Here is a 15,765-nt window from a genome sequence, read left to right as displayed (position 1 = left end):
AATATAAAACATCAATTTGTAAATGCACCAGTGTGCAGGCATTTTTTGTGTTTTACACATAAGATACAGTAAGAACATGAACAAAGAAACAAAGTAAAACAAACTGACAAATACAATAAAACAAATATACAAATGAAATGAAATAAACAGTGCTGTCATTTTTCCATGAAGTTCTACTAACATTACTGTTCAGGTAAGCAATAGCCTATAGTTTTCAGTGTATGTATTGATAGATTAATGCTTATTAAAGCTATAACGTTATTCAGATTAAGAGCAGATTTGCATTTTGATGGCCCAAGCGCCAGTCTGTCACTTTAAGACAATATATTGACACACATCGGATTTTCTCCCAACTGTTCTCCTCCACTTAAGACATAAACTGTGTTTAAGTAAATACTCTCCAAGCTGGCCAATTTGAAATTTTTGTGTGTATTTGATCGACTGGACATGCGCCCAAAGCTCAAAGTGTAATTTGTTTGTCCGTTTTGGAGCGTGCCGCTCGCACACATTTCAGCCTGAGGAACAGCGTCTCTTGTGCGGATTGTGCTTTCAACGTTTTATTATCTAACATGTCCCACAATCTAGCAACAGTAAAGATGGCATTTTACAACAATCACAGACTGAGCTGATTCTGACGTTAAGTTTGGGTTTTAGGGAGGAACGAATGTGCACCGCTGTGAAGGGAAAGAAGTTGCGCAAGACGAAACGCAGCTAGTTTTTAATAACTTTACCTCATTCTTTTGTATAATCTTTAGAAGCCAAAATCGAAATAAAAAAAATAAAATTAGCTTAATAAAACCACCACAGGCCTAAAGTGTAAGCAGATGTTTGAATGTTTAGTTCTCTCTTCTATCATAATTAAACAGGGCTTTCATGTTGCGCGTGCTGAAGCTCCTCCGCGTGAGCGCGATCTCGCTTCTGAATTGCGAATAGCAAAAATGCATCAGACAAATGTTTGAAAAACAGCTGGCGACTCTGGTGAGATAGAATTTGCAAGATAATGTATATATAGCAATAATAAATGTATGTGCGTTTTCTTAATTTCTTCAGTACTGATAGCAGAACCGTTAACGTTTCTGCTTATCGATACTCCGGTCTTTCATAATTTATCCCCGGGACCGATTAAATACCGGGTTTCGGTACCCATCCCTAGTTGGCATAGGTTTAAATGATTTACGTTACAAATCAAGTGAGTTTTTCCAGATGAATGTTAAGCAACCCAAACTCACCGCATATGCAGAGGAAGAGTTTAGCCCCTTTCACACATAGTCTTTACTGGTAAATTACCATTAAGAGATCATGTGTGAACAGGACCTTTTAAAAAATACAGGTAAATGCATTCTGGCAATCATATCATTCTAATGGAGATGACGTGATTACTCTGAGCGGTTTACAAAGCTCCGTTGCTTTTTTAATAGCTTTTCTATGTAAATATGACGCTAGATGGAAATCTTTGACCATTGCGCTTTTTCAATGTGTTGCGTTCGAGACCCAGGCTTCTTTTCCGTTTATCAGCTGCGACTCTGCAATCGGAAACTATTATGTGCATCTCGTGTTTATAAGAGCAAAAACTTCTGATTGGCTAGTAATGTTAGTTTAGTTGAGAGTGAAAGCTGTGTTCCTCTCAGACATTGGTAGGCGAACTCATGAACTCGAACGTGATATCAACAAGTGTTTTTAAATGTAGGATGACTATCCGACGGCAAAGTGCCGGAGAACTTTAAGCCCTGTATTATTACAATTTTAAATAATTGTTTTCTAATTTGATATATTTTAAAATGTCATTTATTTTCAGCAGCCATCACTAAAGTCCTCAGTGTCACATGATCCTTCAGAAATTATTCTAATATGCTGATTTGCTGCTCAAGAAACATTATTATCAGTGTTGAAAACAGTTGTGCTGCTTAACACTTTTGTGGAAACCATGATACAAGATTTTTTGATGAATACAAAGCTCAAAGAACAGCGTTAAAGTAAAATGATAAACGCCTGCACTGTCACCTTTTACTTCAATGTGTTCTTGACTAATAAATGTATTAATTTCTTTGCTTTATGCTTCAGTTAGGCTTTTTTTCTTCATCATGATATCAGCACAATTGTATCATAAAAACATGATCATCATATAAAAGAGCTGTATTCAAGACATAGTCATTGTGAATGAAAACTGTTCAATAGGTTGTACTGTTGTGTACCTGGGTGTTGAGCAGTCAGCTGATGCACCTGTGAAAATACATGCTGATATTTGTGACCATGCCCCCCCCCCAAAATATCAATCTGTATCTGAATACAGAAATCATAAAAACATGATCATCATATAAAAGAGCTGTATTCAAGACATAGTCATTGTGAATGAAAACTGTTCAATAGGTTGTACTGTTGTGTACCTGGGTGTTGAGCAGTCAGCTGATGCACCTGTGAAAATACATTTTTCCAAAGAAACTTCCTGGTGTTCTGAAAATTAGACCTTCCCTCAGTTATTTTCATTCGTGAAAAGTTAACGCCATTCACCCGTTCCAACGATATATGAAGGGAGACACTCCTGATAAAGGTCATAGTTTGCTCAGCAGTTTGTTCATTTCCGAGGTTTCCCACCTGAGCCTTATTTTCAAAATGCCAATTTAAATGTCAGTTTCCATGAATGGCCTCAAATATTAAATAAGCTTAATTGTGACTAAATTCTACTGGTAACAAGCAACAAAGCATAACTTTGAACTATATTTAGGTCTTGCTCTGGTAAAGCAAGCATGCAGGTGTACTTGACAGCCCATTACTGCAGTCACCCCCAAGGGAATTCCCAGGGCAACTTAATGTGCTGCTATACAGCTCTAGCTTGTCTCTTTGTATAGTTGGGTAGTCTAAATGGTAAGCTTAGGATCAAAAACTGTACCTTGAAATGCCATACTAAAAAAGCCACTTGGTGGGACAAACATGGGTGTACACATTTTGGAGAATATGAAAACGTTTTAGGAAACATTTGTTGACTAAAACGTGTTTTAATTTGATGCAGAAGGGCTAACTTACCAACAGTGGCAATGGTGTCCAGGTCATCTAGTGTGTAGGTCCTGTTGGTGGTCAGGGATGCGGCCCCTGCGGATAACGTGGGACTCCCTGCGTCTGTCCTGCCACTATCCCGACCAGAACTGCTTTCATTATTTAGTCCAGCTTTGCCTTTAGTTGCTGCCATCTTCTTCCGTGTGATTTTCGAACTCTAGCCACATCAATGGCCACTTCTAGATATCAAGTCCAGTATTTCCGCTTTTGGAAAACGCGCTATTGATAATATACACATTGAACCGTTTCGGTCAAGTTAACATATCCTTTGTTTGCACAAACCAGATTGTGACCCTCTGCTTTCCATCGCCTGGTAGCCAGAAATGTATCAGAAAGGTAAAGACTAGTGAACATAAAGTCATTACAATTTTAAGCAATTCATGTCAATGGTACTGTCATTTATTCTATACTTTATTACGGACGTCCCCTGTACGTTAACAAGGACAGGATTCAAACTTCAGTCTTACGAATCCAGGAGGTTATCCAATCGATTTTTTTCTGGAGCAAGGAAACGGCATGGACGTTGGTTGATAGTCGCTTAATGTATATTGCCAGATATTAGAGACATTTCAATTATTTACTTCCCCCTTCCGTCCTCATCAAAGAAATCCGAACCCATTTCCCCTTCAAAACATCGCTCAGCGGCAAGGAAGCAGAGAAACCCTTGAAAACTGACAGACAGCGGCGTCGACCAATCATATGCAGCGCGCTATCTGCAATGTCCAATCGAACGTCTGTAAAGGCGGAGCCTTTCCTGACTGACAGCTTGAGTGTACGTATTTTCCCTGTGGTTTGTGGCACATGTAGACGCGACGTAGACATCACCACGCCTTGGGTGCTGGATACTATTTCGGGGGAGGAAGACACGTTGTCGCATGAGTCTTTCTGACAGGAGAATGTTCACATTACAGACAAGACGTAGGCTATTTATAAATTTAATTTTACTAAGACATAGGCTGTTTATAAATTAAAAATTTCTTGACTATTTCATCAAAGCACATATCTAATATTCTATGGTATATATAATAACACTATAATTCTCAGTCATCTAGCTTTAATGTGTCCAAATACTTAACATAATACTGAATAAAATTATACAATACAGAGTTAGAGAGCTGATAGGTACAGTCCTCCGCTGGAGCTTTTTGTGGACAGCAGTAATGGCAGGTTCATAAATTATTAAAAACTAAGACTTGCAGAAGGCCTACCCTTTGGCGCATAGTAGTCTATCTATCTATCTATCTATCTATCTATCTATCTATCTATCTATCTATCTATCTATCTATCTATCTATCTATCTATCTATCTATCTGTCTATCTGTCTGTCTGTCTGTCTAAACTTATGAATGGGTTGTTATGTTAATTTAGTTATTATTTTGTCATATGGACTAAATATCTGTTATGTGTAAACACTTATTCATGGCTAAATTCATGGCTTAGTCATATACTAAATAAAAGCTAATTTATTTATTTATTGATGATTTTGCAGATTCTGCACGGGGTAGTATATCTGCAGTATAACTACATCTGTTTAAGCCTATTTATTTGGAATGTATATAATGGAGGTTATGGGCACAATTTTCGTTGAAAATGGAGGGAATGCGAATGAGAATTTGTATTTGAATTTCTAAAGCACATTCTTTTAAAATACTCATTTAGGACAGCTGCTCAAGACCCCGTGCAGACAAAATTTGCAACCCACACACATGGCCAGACTGGCTCACACACTTACTAGGACTCACTGACCCACGTGTAAAACTTAAGTGTCAGTCTATTTATGCACTGTACTCTCTGACCGGCCTAGGGGAAGTGATCTAAACCTAAACTAGTTTACAGGTGCCATTATCAACTTTCTTCTTAAACTTTTAATAATGGGCTATTCAAAATTCAAAGCATTTTTTTTCTGTTACATGAAGCAGGAATCTTGCTCAACTTTTTTCCCTCTATCCCTTTTGCATTAGAGATACAAATATAATAGAATTGAAAGTGTTTGATAAACTATTACCTGACATAAAATGAACCAAAAAGGAAAAACTTTAAAAGAAGTTTAAATGAATTTTAGTAAAAAATAAATTTGTTTTAATTACAAAAACAATCATATTTACTGTGGTGGTCAAAAATATTAGAACACTAGTATTTTCACCAGATAAAATGGTTTTAAGTCAGATATTTCTATCTTTTGCTGTAGTGTGTCAGTAGGAAATCCAAAACATTTCCAAACATTCATTTTGCCATTAAGTGTAATAATCCAGTGAGATTTTTCTGACAACAGCCAGTGCTCCACACAGTGATCTGATCTCATCATCATCCAGTCTGTCTGAAACGACATGAAGAAACAGAACAAACTGAGACAGACTCAATCCAGAAGAACTGTGGCAACGTCTCCAAGATGCTTCAAGAGACCTAACTACCTGAAAAACTGTGTGCAAGTGCACCTAGCGCAAAAGCTGCTTTAAACACAAAGGAAAAAAATGTATTTATGACATTAGTTTTGACAGCACACATAAACAGTACTGTAGCTCTACAGGTAGGTTTGTTGAAGCTCCTAAAAAAAAAAACAATACTTAAAATTAATTTAAGTTGAATTAAATTAATTTCATACATTTAATTTAAATAACATTTCTTAAAATCGTGGTACTAAAGAAATAACATTTGAGCCTTTTATAATCTTACAAAAATAATCTTAAATAAATAATTACTTAAATCATTTACATAAATTGTTGTGATGTGTTCAGCTCAACCTTCAAAAAGTTCAAACATCATTTATTTGAAATATGTGAAGAAAAACATATAGTACATAAAACAGATTTTACTTATATAATATCACCCTATGGAAAGTGCCTTTTATTCTCTCTCAAGCAGAGAAGCTCCAACCAGCTCAATGTGTTTTTATTATAAATGGTTTCTGTGAAAGCTGTTATGCCATTCCTTTTCAGATCAAAGCAGAGCACATCTTCAGCTTAGGCTCATAAGCTACTAACAGTATTTCTCAGTCTTTTTGATGTATGTATTTTGTAACCTAACGATGATTGAGTCTTTTCCGTGTAGCAAGTAATGCAATGTCATATCATTCATCCGTCATTGGGGGAGGAAATAGACTGTTGGCTTGCATGGTTAGCTTGCAGAACTCCATTAAACCTTTCAGAGGCTGTCAGTCTGAGTACATATCATATTCACTGACAGGGTAACAGCCGCTGCCGCCACCAATGCCCTTGGAACACTGCGTTTCTGAGTGTTGGAATCAGCTACAGTGCACGCGCAATGTCAGCTCTAACATTTAGATTGTGCAGCATTCTGAAACAGTGCTGCAACATGTATGGCTGGTAATCTGACATGTTCATGCTGACAGAACCTGGCATAACTAGCCTTTGTTGATCATGAATCAATTCTACACCTAACCTTTTTAGTCTGACAGAAACAAATTGCTCTGGAACAAAGGGTCTACAACATCTTATTTAGCATGGTCATAGTGTATCAGAGGAATTATATAATCAATGGGTAACATGGATGAGGCAGGATTCCATTATTTTCTCATATCATTGGCTGAGCAGCACCAGTCATGCACCAGAGATGGTATAGAGTGGTTCTGAACCATAGGAACTCAGAAAACTTCCAAGGATGCCTCAAGATGACATAAAATTATTGAAAATAAGACAAAACAATCTTTAAAATAAGAAAACAATAACTTAAAAATATATATATTTCTTACCTGAATATACAAAAAAGCCTATCATGCTTTCTAAAGGTTGTGTAAATTAATCAAATCTTAGAAATCCCATTGGAATTTTTATAATGAATATATGTTTTATGCCAAGCTCTAAATATTTTATTGGGTAGAAATTGTGAGTTAAAAATACTTTAAACTTCTGGATATTGCTGTGGACAATGAAGCGACTTTAAGTCAAAAAGGTCACAAGGTCATTAACACAAGTCAAAACTGCTGATATAGAGATTCACACCAGCTTACATCACTCACCCTTGAAGAAATGTTAAAGAATGTACATTTTACATCTTTAGCATGTGATGCATTCTTTTCTGCAACAATAAATTGGAAATGATAAGAGGCTGAACCCAGAACATTCAAATAATTCCAAGACTACTTTTCATTTTTATGTAATCACATATAAATGCTGAATTCAGTTATGGAGACAAACGAGAAGTCCTTTGAATAAATCAACTGCATTTTACAGTGTACTGCAAAATACATTGTTAGTTCGTAAAGAGGCACACCATTCATCAGTGAAATGGATAAGCAGAGCAAGACAAAAACCCCGTATGCATTTCCTGTATGTGAACCAACGTCTCTAAAAGGCTATGATCGCCAGTCTTATAAAAATAATATATTGCAGAAAAAAAAGTGGGTTAGGCCATAATTCAGCTGTCTGGGTTGCCATTTATAGCAGGGCAACATTTGCTGAAGATGACCAGCTGCTCCTACTCCAGTGGGAAGAGGGAGATTATATGCAGAAGTTCTGGGAAAATTTCATTACATTTGTTTACCCCTAATTTCTAAATGCACCATTTTAAAGCATGCTCTCGTTCACTGTCAGACATTTCTATTTTCAGACGGAAATGCTTGCTTTAGATGTATACATGTATGTAATCACCATCCATATGGAAAAATCCCACGGCTGTCATCCCAATGGAGAGATCCACAGCCAGACTTCATTCTCCAACTCCACAGCAGCTGGATCCCATCTGTAGGAACAGGTGATTCAGAGACTTTGCTTGCTTTACATAGAGTAACCACTCAGAGTCTGTGTTTATTTCTCTTAATAAATCAAGAACGAAAGTGGCAGGCAGCACATCAGGAGTCATACATGCTAAAAAATGGCAGAGTAATTGATACATTCATTTATTCACAGGGGATTTTACAGTTGTAGGAATCAAAGTCAACTAGAACTGGGAAAATTGTACTATACTGTACAACAACATACAACAACAATAAAACGTTTATTTTCTGCACCACTGTGGTAAATCCACATGCAAACACTTCAGCTTATATATACGGCCCAGATTCTTCAGGCATCTGCTTCGGTTACTCATCACTCAAATCACTGAGTGTGTAATTTCTCATTTAGGGACCGCTTCAAGAAGGGTGGAAGTGTGTCTACATATCCCTGTGTTGATGTGTCTCTTGTCCTGACCATCTGTTAGGTGGTTACTGTTGCCCCCTAGCTTGTGTTTGTGTTACTGCAGTAAGATGTTTTCCATTTTGTCCTCAATCTGTGAAGGGAGAGAAACAGAGAAGAATGAAAGTCTGATGACAGAAGGAAATAAGTAAGTGTAGAAATGGATAAATTGCCAAGTGAAAATAAAAAGTGCAAAATCGGACACTTAAAAAAAGGGACGCTTAGTTAGCCCTTACTGGTAGGTGTCATAACTACACAGTTATGCTGGCTAAAAGCAACTAAAAAAATAAAGAAAATAATAATAAGAAGATATTTTATTTTTTTTATATTTAAATAAAACATTTAAATTATATTATTGTTTTTATATAATATAGTAAATTACATTATATTATAGATGTTTTATCACTGAAAAATGATTTATTTATATCTTAAAAGCGTGAATTCACATCATCATGTCAGATGTTACACTGGATGTCGCACTGGATGACGCTCCATGTCATCCCATATTAACATAAAAAAATTTAAAAATAAAAGAAACATACAGGATTAAAAAGGTTGTGTGCATGTATACAGTGCTGTGGAAAGGTTTTTGCCCCCTTCCTGTTTATTTAATTTTTTTTGCATATTTGTTACACTTAAAAGATTCAGATCATCAAACAAATTTTTATATTGCACAAAAATAATGCAAGTAAATACAAAATGCAGTTTTTAAATGATTATTTCATTTATTAAAGGTGGGGTAAGCAATTTTTCAAAAACGCTTTAGAAAACTGATTCGGGCCAACTAGCAAAACAAACTTGTAGCCAATCAGCAGTAAGGGGCGTGTCTACTCATGATGTGGAGGAGAGAGCATTCAGTGCACAGAATGGACATTAGCCGAGCGACGACAAAGATAGAGATGGCGGATAAAAAACAAAAGAGGAAAACGTCTGCGGAACAAAAGAAGGCTTAAGGCTATATATATCTATGGTGTAGACAGCATCACTGATTATAATGAGTTCTATAGTATTTTGTTGCGCCGCACCACTCGTGTCCGGTGTAGACACGGTGTAACATTGGTTTTGCTTTGTTTCACAGAACTAATCGTTGCCTGGGTTGCGTACGTATGTGTGGGGTGTTAAAGAGCAACACATCATGCCGCGATCTAAAGAAATTAAAAAACAGATGAGAAACAAAAGAGTTGGCATGTATCAGTCTGGAAAGGGTTATAAAGCCATTTCTAAGGCTTTGGGACTCCAGCGAACCTCGATCAGCGCCATTATCCACAAATGGAGAAAACGTGGAACAGTGGTGAACCTTCCCAGGAGTGGTCGGCCTACTAAAATTACTCAAAGAGAGCAACGATGGCTCATCCAGGAGGTCATAAAAGAACCCAGAACTCTTGAAAAATATTCCCAAGACTTTTGGGCAAATATTCTGTGGACTGATGTGACAAAAGATTAACTTTTTGGAAGGTGTGTGTCCCGTTACATCTGGCGTAACACAGCATTTCATAAAAAGAACATCATACCAACAGTCAAACATGGTGGTGATAGTGTGATGGTCTGAATGAATGAATGAATGATGCATTTATATAGCGCTTTATTGTGTATTGCTGTACACCCAAAGAGCTTTACAATCATGTGGGGGTCTCTCCTCAACCACCACCAGTGTGCAGCATACACCTGGATGATGCGACGGCAGCCACAGGACAACGGCACCAGTGCGCTCACCACACACCAGCTACAGGTGGAGAGGAGATGCTGGGGCTGCTTTGCAGCTTCAGGACCTGGACGACTTACCATAATTGATGGAACCATGAATTCTGCACTCTATCAGAAAATCCTGAAGGAGAATTTCCGGCCATCAGTTTGTGTGACCTCAAGCTCAAGCGCACTTGAGTTATGCAGCAGGACAATGATCCCAAACACACCAGCAAGATCACCTCTGAATGGCTCAAGAAAAACAAAATTAAGATTTTGGAATGGCCAAGTCAAAGTCTGGACTTCAATCCGATTGAGATGCTGTGGCATGACCTTAAACAGGCCATTCATGCTCGAAAACCCTGCAATGTGGCTGAATTAAAACAATTCTGCAAAGAAGAGTGGGCCAAAATTCCCCCACAGCGATATGAAAGACTCATTGCCAGTTAATGCAAACGCTTGATTGCAGTTGTTGCTGCAAAGGGTGGCACAACCAGTTATTAGATTTAGGGGACAATTACTTTTTTCACATAGTGCCAGGCAGGTTTGGACAGCTTTTTTCCCTTAATAAATGAAATCATTATTTCAAAACTGCATTTTGTATTTACTCGGGTTATCTTTGTGTAATATTACAATTTTTTTGATGATCTGAATCATTCAAGTGTGACAAATTTGCAAAAAAACTTTTTCACACCACTGTATATAGCATTATATATATATATTTTGCAACTTTGTCATTACAAATGTATAATTACAGATATGTTCAAGTACAATTTTCAGCCAAAATGATACAAATATCATTTTGGACATTAGTTTTTTGAATTTTGCATTTCATTTGTGTTCTGTTTTAGGGTTAAGGGAAATGTCCATAATATTACTGGATAATGTCCAGTACAAATTTAAACTGTAATAGATTTTCAGTTAATTGCAATTAACATGCAATTAATTTGCACTTAAATATTCTTTAAAAATATGTTATTTCCGTAAGCAGTGCTCTTTTTTAAAGTATGCTAAAGTGTACTTTTTTTTCACAAGAGTATATCATATAATAATTAAGAAATTGCTCAATGCAAGGCATATCTTTCCAAAAACAGCCAATCAGCATGGTCAGATGACACAATTTTCTTGTGACATCACAGTAATTAATAATTTAAATATATAATATAATAATATATAATATAATATAATTTTTGGCTCAGGAAAACAAACAAACAAACGACAACAACAACAAAAACAAAAACAAAAACATAAGATGCACCAGCGAACCAACTGCCTTTGAGATGAAAAGAATGGCTAATTCTAACAGCTGGATTTCTTACCTCATTGAAGAAATCTTTTTTTTGATCTGAACATACAAATGTTTAATGCTAACCAAAAAATTTCCTTTCTAAACTGAGACAGCTTGCATAAAAAAAAATAAATAAAAAAATAACAGTCACACCGGTAAAAACTTCACTTCACTTCACTTGACACAAACATGGCGTACTGCATATTGTGAACCAGAGAATAAGATATTTATAAATTTGCAAATACACAGACGCGCACAAAACTGTTCATGCAATCCAATTATCAGCGGTGAACTGAACTGAAGGGCTTGGATGTTGTGATGCTGTGTGCATCAACAGAACAAAAGAAATGAACAAAGCTCTGTGACTGCTGTGGATTAGAAGTCATGCCCAAAGGGAAAAGTCACAGATGGCATTCTGCATGTTTTATAGGCACTCACTCTGTCAGCCAGCGATGGGAATACCAAGAGACCTACCAGAGAGAGAGGGAGCACCACCCTGAGAGAGAGAGAGAGAGAGAGAAATTAAAGACATCTCTTGGAGGCATGATTAGAAATAACCCTCCTTTCATCACTGATAGTGAGCAGGATTTATGAGCGTACAGATTGTGTCACTCTGTTGTTGATGGAGTGGAGGCAATCAGGGACAGAGGCCGTTGTTAGAAGCATGCTATAGACGTAAAGTGCAAGGCAGCAGTGCCTCCCATAGAGCAGAGAATGCAGTGACCATTTTATTTTCTGTACTGTATGAAAGCTGCCATTTTCCTTTCCGTTCCATTGAGCACCTCTATATGAAAGCCTCCCTTTCTCACTGTGTGTGTCCATCTCTCCCTCCCTGTTTCGTTTGCGCTAATTCATACTGCCTTTGTGTGGGAAGGCACCTCTGCTCCTTGCATTACACTACTGATAATAAAGGGACAACTGGATTCAGTCCTCTTTTGACTGTCTCACTGCCAGGAGAAACTCAATTTTCAAAACGTTACAGCAGTTTGCCCTATGGGCCTCCAGCTTACGCAGTCCCATTCACATGTACACACACATGAACCTTTTTTTTTTTGCAGACACAGACTGTAGTCAGGGTTGTGATGGACACTAATGGTGAAATAGAATGTCAAGTAAAGTGTTTGGCTGGTCAAACAGACAGACTGTCAGACTGAGAAAAAAATACCTTGGGTTTTTCTGTAACTGTGAAGGATAAGATCTCTGTAACAGTTTTTGTCCAAGCAAAATCTCGCTTGCTAGATTCTAGCAAGCGAGATTTAGAAAATCTCTAGATTTAGATTTTTTTCTGCCTTTTTGACAAACTTTCTTAGTCAATAATGCATATTGGTCTATTCTTTTTATCACAATATCATGTTGTATGATATACCTTTACTTGATTGGTCAAAAGGAACATTTTCAGTAATATATATACAGAAAATTTTCAGTGGGGCAAAAAAGTATTTAGTCAGCCACCAATTGTGCAAGTTCTCCCACTTAAAAAGATGAGAGAGGCCTGTAATTTTCATCATAGGTATACCTCAACTATGAGAGACAAAATGAGAAAAGAAAATCCAGAAAATCACATTGTAGGATTTTTAAAGAATTAATTGGTAAATTCCTCGGTAAAATAAGTATTTGGTCACCTACAAACAAGCAAGATTTCTGGCTCTCACAGACCTGTAACTTCTTCTTTAAATTGACAGTTATCATACAGTTTTGATTGGCGGTATGGTTCTATTCTGGGCAAGAACTCCCTGCGCATCCATGCAGCCTAGCATGGATGAGAGCAGAGAGAGCAGCGATAACCCCCTAGGGTAAACAGAACAGAATCATCATTAATGTATTGCAGATATCATTCATGTTTAATAATTTAATGTAAACATTTTAGAAATTAGTCTGATTTAAGGGGAATCAGAAGGCCAAATCCTGAATGGATGAGAAGAGGAGTTGGGGATGGAAGAGGGTAATTAACTATTGAGCAATGCGAAAGCTGCTGATAATACTGAAGGATCTGTGTGTGTGTGTGTGTGTGTATACAGGGGCGCCGTAAGGGAGGAGGGGGGGCCCCCCGAGGGTGAAATGTGATTTCTACCGAGGGGAAAGCGATCACGATTTCTACCAAGGGGGACCCCCCGGAACGCGATCTGTACGGAGGGGGAACCCAGCCCCCCAAAACAGCCAGACTGGTTTGAGCTGATAGAAAGGCAACAGTAACTCAAATAACAATTTGTTACAACCGTGATATGCAGAAGACCATCTCTGAAAGCACGTTAAAACTTTAAGCAGATGGGTTATAATGGCAGAAGACCACAGCGGGTGCCACTCCTGGCAGCTAAAAACAGGAAACTGAGACTAAAATATGCATGGGATCTCCAAACCTGGACAACAGAAGATTGGAAATGGTTGCCTGGTCTGATGAGTCTTGATGTATGCTGCAATATTTGGATCGTAGAGTCAGAATTTGGCATGAACAATATCTTATCCTATGGCATGCACCTTATCCTCACGGACTGCACCAGATTTGCCAGTTCTTGCTGTGAGACGTTTTTGAACATGCTTTGGGGGATACATGGTTACACATGATTTGTGTTTGTATCCACTCCTGCCCGCATCCACAGACATGCTGTTAATTGTAGGAAGTCTGAAAAATTTACACAAACGTTAGGGCTATGCTAAATGTTCAGAATAATCAACATAAAACACTGTGTTAAATTAAACTGACAATAAGACAAAATAATGCTAAAGTTAAGCACCACACATGACAAAAACCTTGGCCCATTTTTATTAGTCTAATAAAACTCTATTAAATTTGAAAACAAAGTATCACAACTAGAAGAGCCTAAAAACATATTTAAACATATGTGTAATAACAAATGGAGATATGTCGCCTTAACCCAGAGGTAACAGCTTTGTGCCCATTGTATACTAACACCTTTCCACATTTATCACTACTTACAAAGTTCAATTATTTTCCATTCTTTCAGTAACAACTGAAAAGTGTTTTCAATCATTGCACTTGCCTTGCTTTGCTTTTGTAAGAAAAATAGCCTCTATAATTTTCTTCTCAACTTAATTTGTTGACTCCATCATTCTTATTACAATTCCTGAGACCTGCGCTATATTTTTTGACCGCCAACTCCCGCCTGCAGCAAAGATAAAACCACCCACTCCTGTGAGACCCAATCCCAATGCAGCCCTCTACCTCAAACTCCAACTCCCTTTTAATGTCAATGCTAACTCTACAGAAGCAACAGTTCAACATGTTTTGCATTTAGGAAATAAACTATTATGAAGACTTCCTAAACCACAGCAGGATTCCAATATTTAATAAAGTACAGCCTCCAGTTCAGTCACATCAACAGAGAGTCTCCAGGGAGAATGTCCCCTTGACTGGCTTCCTAGGTTGGTCTTGGTCCTCAGAGCACAGCATTGCAGGCCATCACTCCAGGCTGGTTGTGCCGATAAGCTTTGTGCCCTGATGGGAAACACAGTCCTCCAGGCTTTATCAATTTCAGACAGAGCACTTTATGCTCCATAACTTTTCAACCCTGCAGATAAGCGACAGCTTTCCTGCAACATCATGAAAGAACATTGAATAACTCAGGGGCACTCAAGAAAGGTCAGGCAATGAGCGATAGATGATGATAGAGAGATATGTACCATAAGTCTAACAAGCATGAGCTGCAAATTAAAATGGATAACAGTTCATGAAATTCAACAGAGATTTTATGGTGAAGGAGAAAAAAAAACTGGTGTTACTGGAACTGGACCTCCAAGTTGCAAATGAGTATGTATCCTATTGATTTGCTTAGAAAAGCTTGAATACTGTATCATATATGGCATTTGAAATAGATATTATTTCATTTAATATTTTAATTTTATACATGCAATAAACATTTTTTACTCTAAATACTGGCAATCTCTTATGTAGAACACAGATGCATCTTGCTACAAAAGCTTGATTTTTTTATGTGTTGTTGTGTTTTGAAATGTGCCAGAGCACATTTCATTATGCATGAAAGAACAAACAAGAAGAACTAAGGTGGGAATTAGCTTAATTGTCTCCTTTTACTGTTTGTTTCCTTTTTCAGGTCAACTACTGCCATGACATTGTCATCATAATCTTCACAAATAAACAAAACTTATGAATTCTGAAACCTAAATACATGAATTTATGCCATAAATTAAATGCACCATGGTTGACTGAATTAAGCATCTCCACCACTAATGAATCTTTATTGAAAATCTAAAACTCAAAGTTGGAAAGTTTGACTTAGAATAATTTGCAAGTTTGCAATAACTGAGCCAACAATTCAATTTCATTATATTTATCAAGAATGCACTGCATTCATAAAAAAATTTATAAAAAAAAACCTTTGTGTCTATAATTTATTACCTTTTCTGTAGCATTCTGGAAAAACCATTCGACATTGTCCAGATTCATGGAGTCATGCTAACAGGAAAAAAATTATCTCTCCTTTCATTCATTTAGCTGTAATTACTCTAATTAAGCAGTAGCAATCAGGCAACACACACAGATGAACCTGACATCCGTGTCCTTGGGAAGGGAAAGGACGACTGTTCCGGATTAACAAGAAGGTGGGGAGTAGAGAATGCTGCAGTGTACATTAA

General features: G+C 37.2%; 1 protein-coding gene across 1 annotated transcript in view; it reads right to left on the bottom strand.

Moving 5' to 3' along the window:
* The window catches only part of LOC107552224 (cAMP-dependent protein kinase catalytic subunit PRKX-like), a 67,431-nt gene that overhangs the window by 48,380 nt on the left and 3,286 nt on the right, over nucleotides 1-15,765 (bottom strand). The gene's annotated exons all lie outside the window — the stretch shown is intronic.

The sequence above is a fragment of the Sinocyclocheilus grahami genome, unplaced genomic scaffold (assembly GCF_001515645.1).
Source record: "Sinocyclocheilus grahami isolate Dianchi unplaced genomic scaffold, SAMN03320097.WGS_v1.1 scaffold443.1, whole genome shotgun sequence".
Lineage (NCBI taxonomy): Eukaryota > Metazoa > Chordata > Actinopteri > Cypriniformes > Cyprinidae > Sinocyclocheilus > Sinocyclocheilus grahami.
This window is presented reverse-complemented; position numbering and strand designations above follow the sequence as displayed.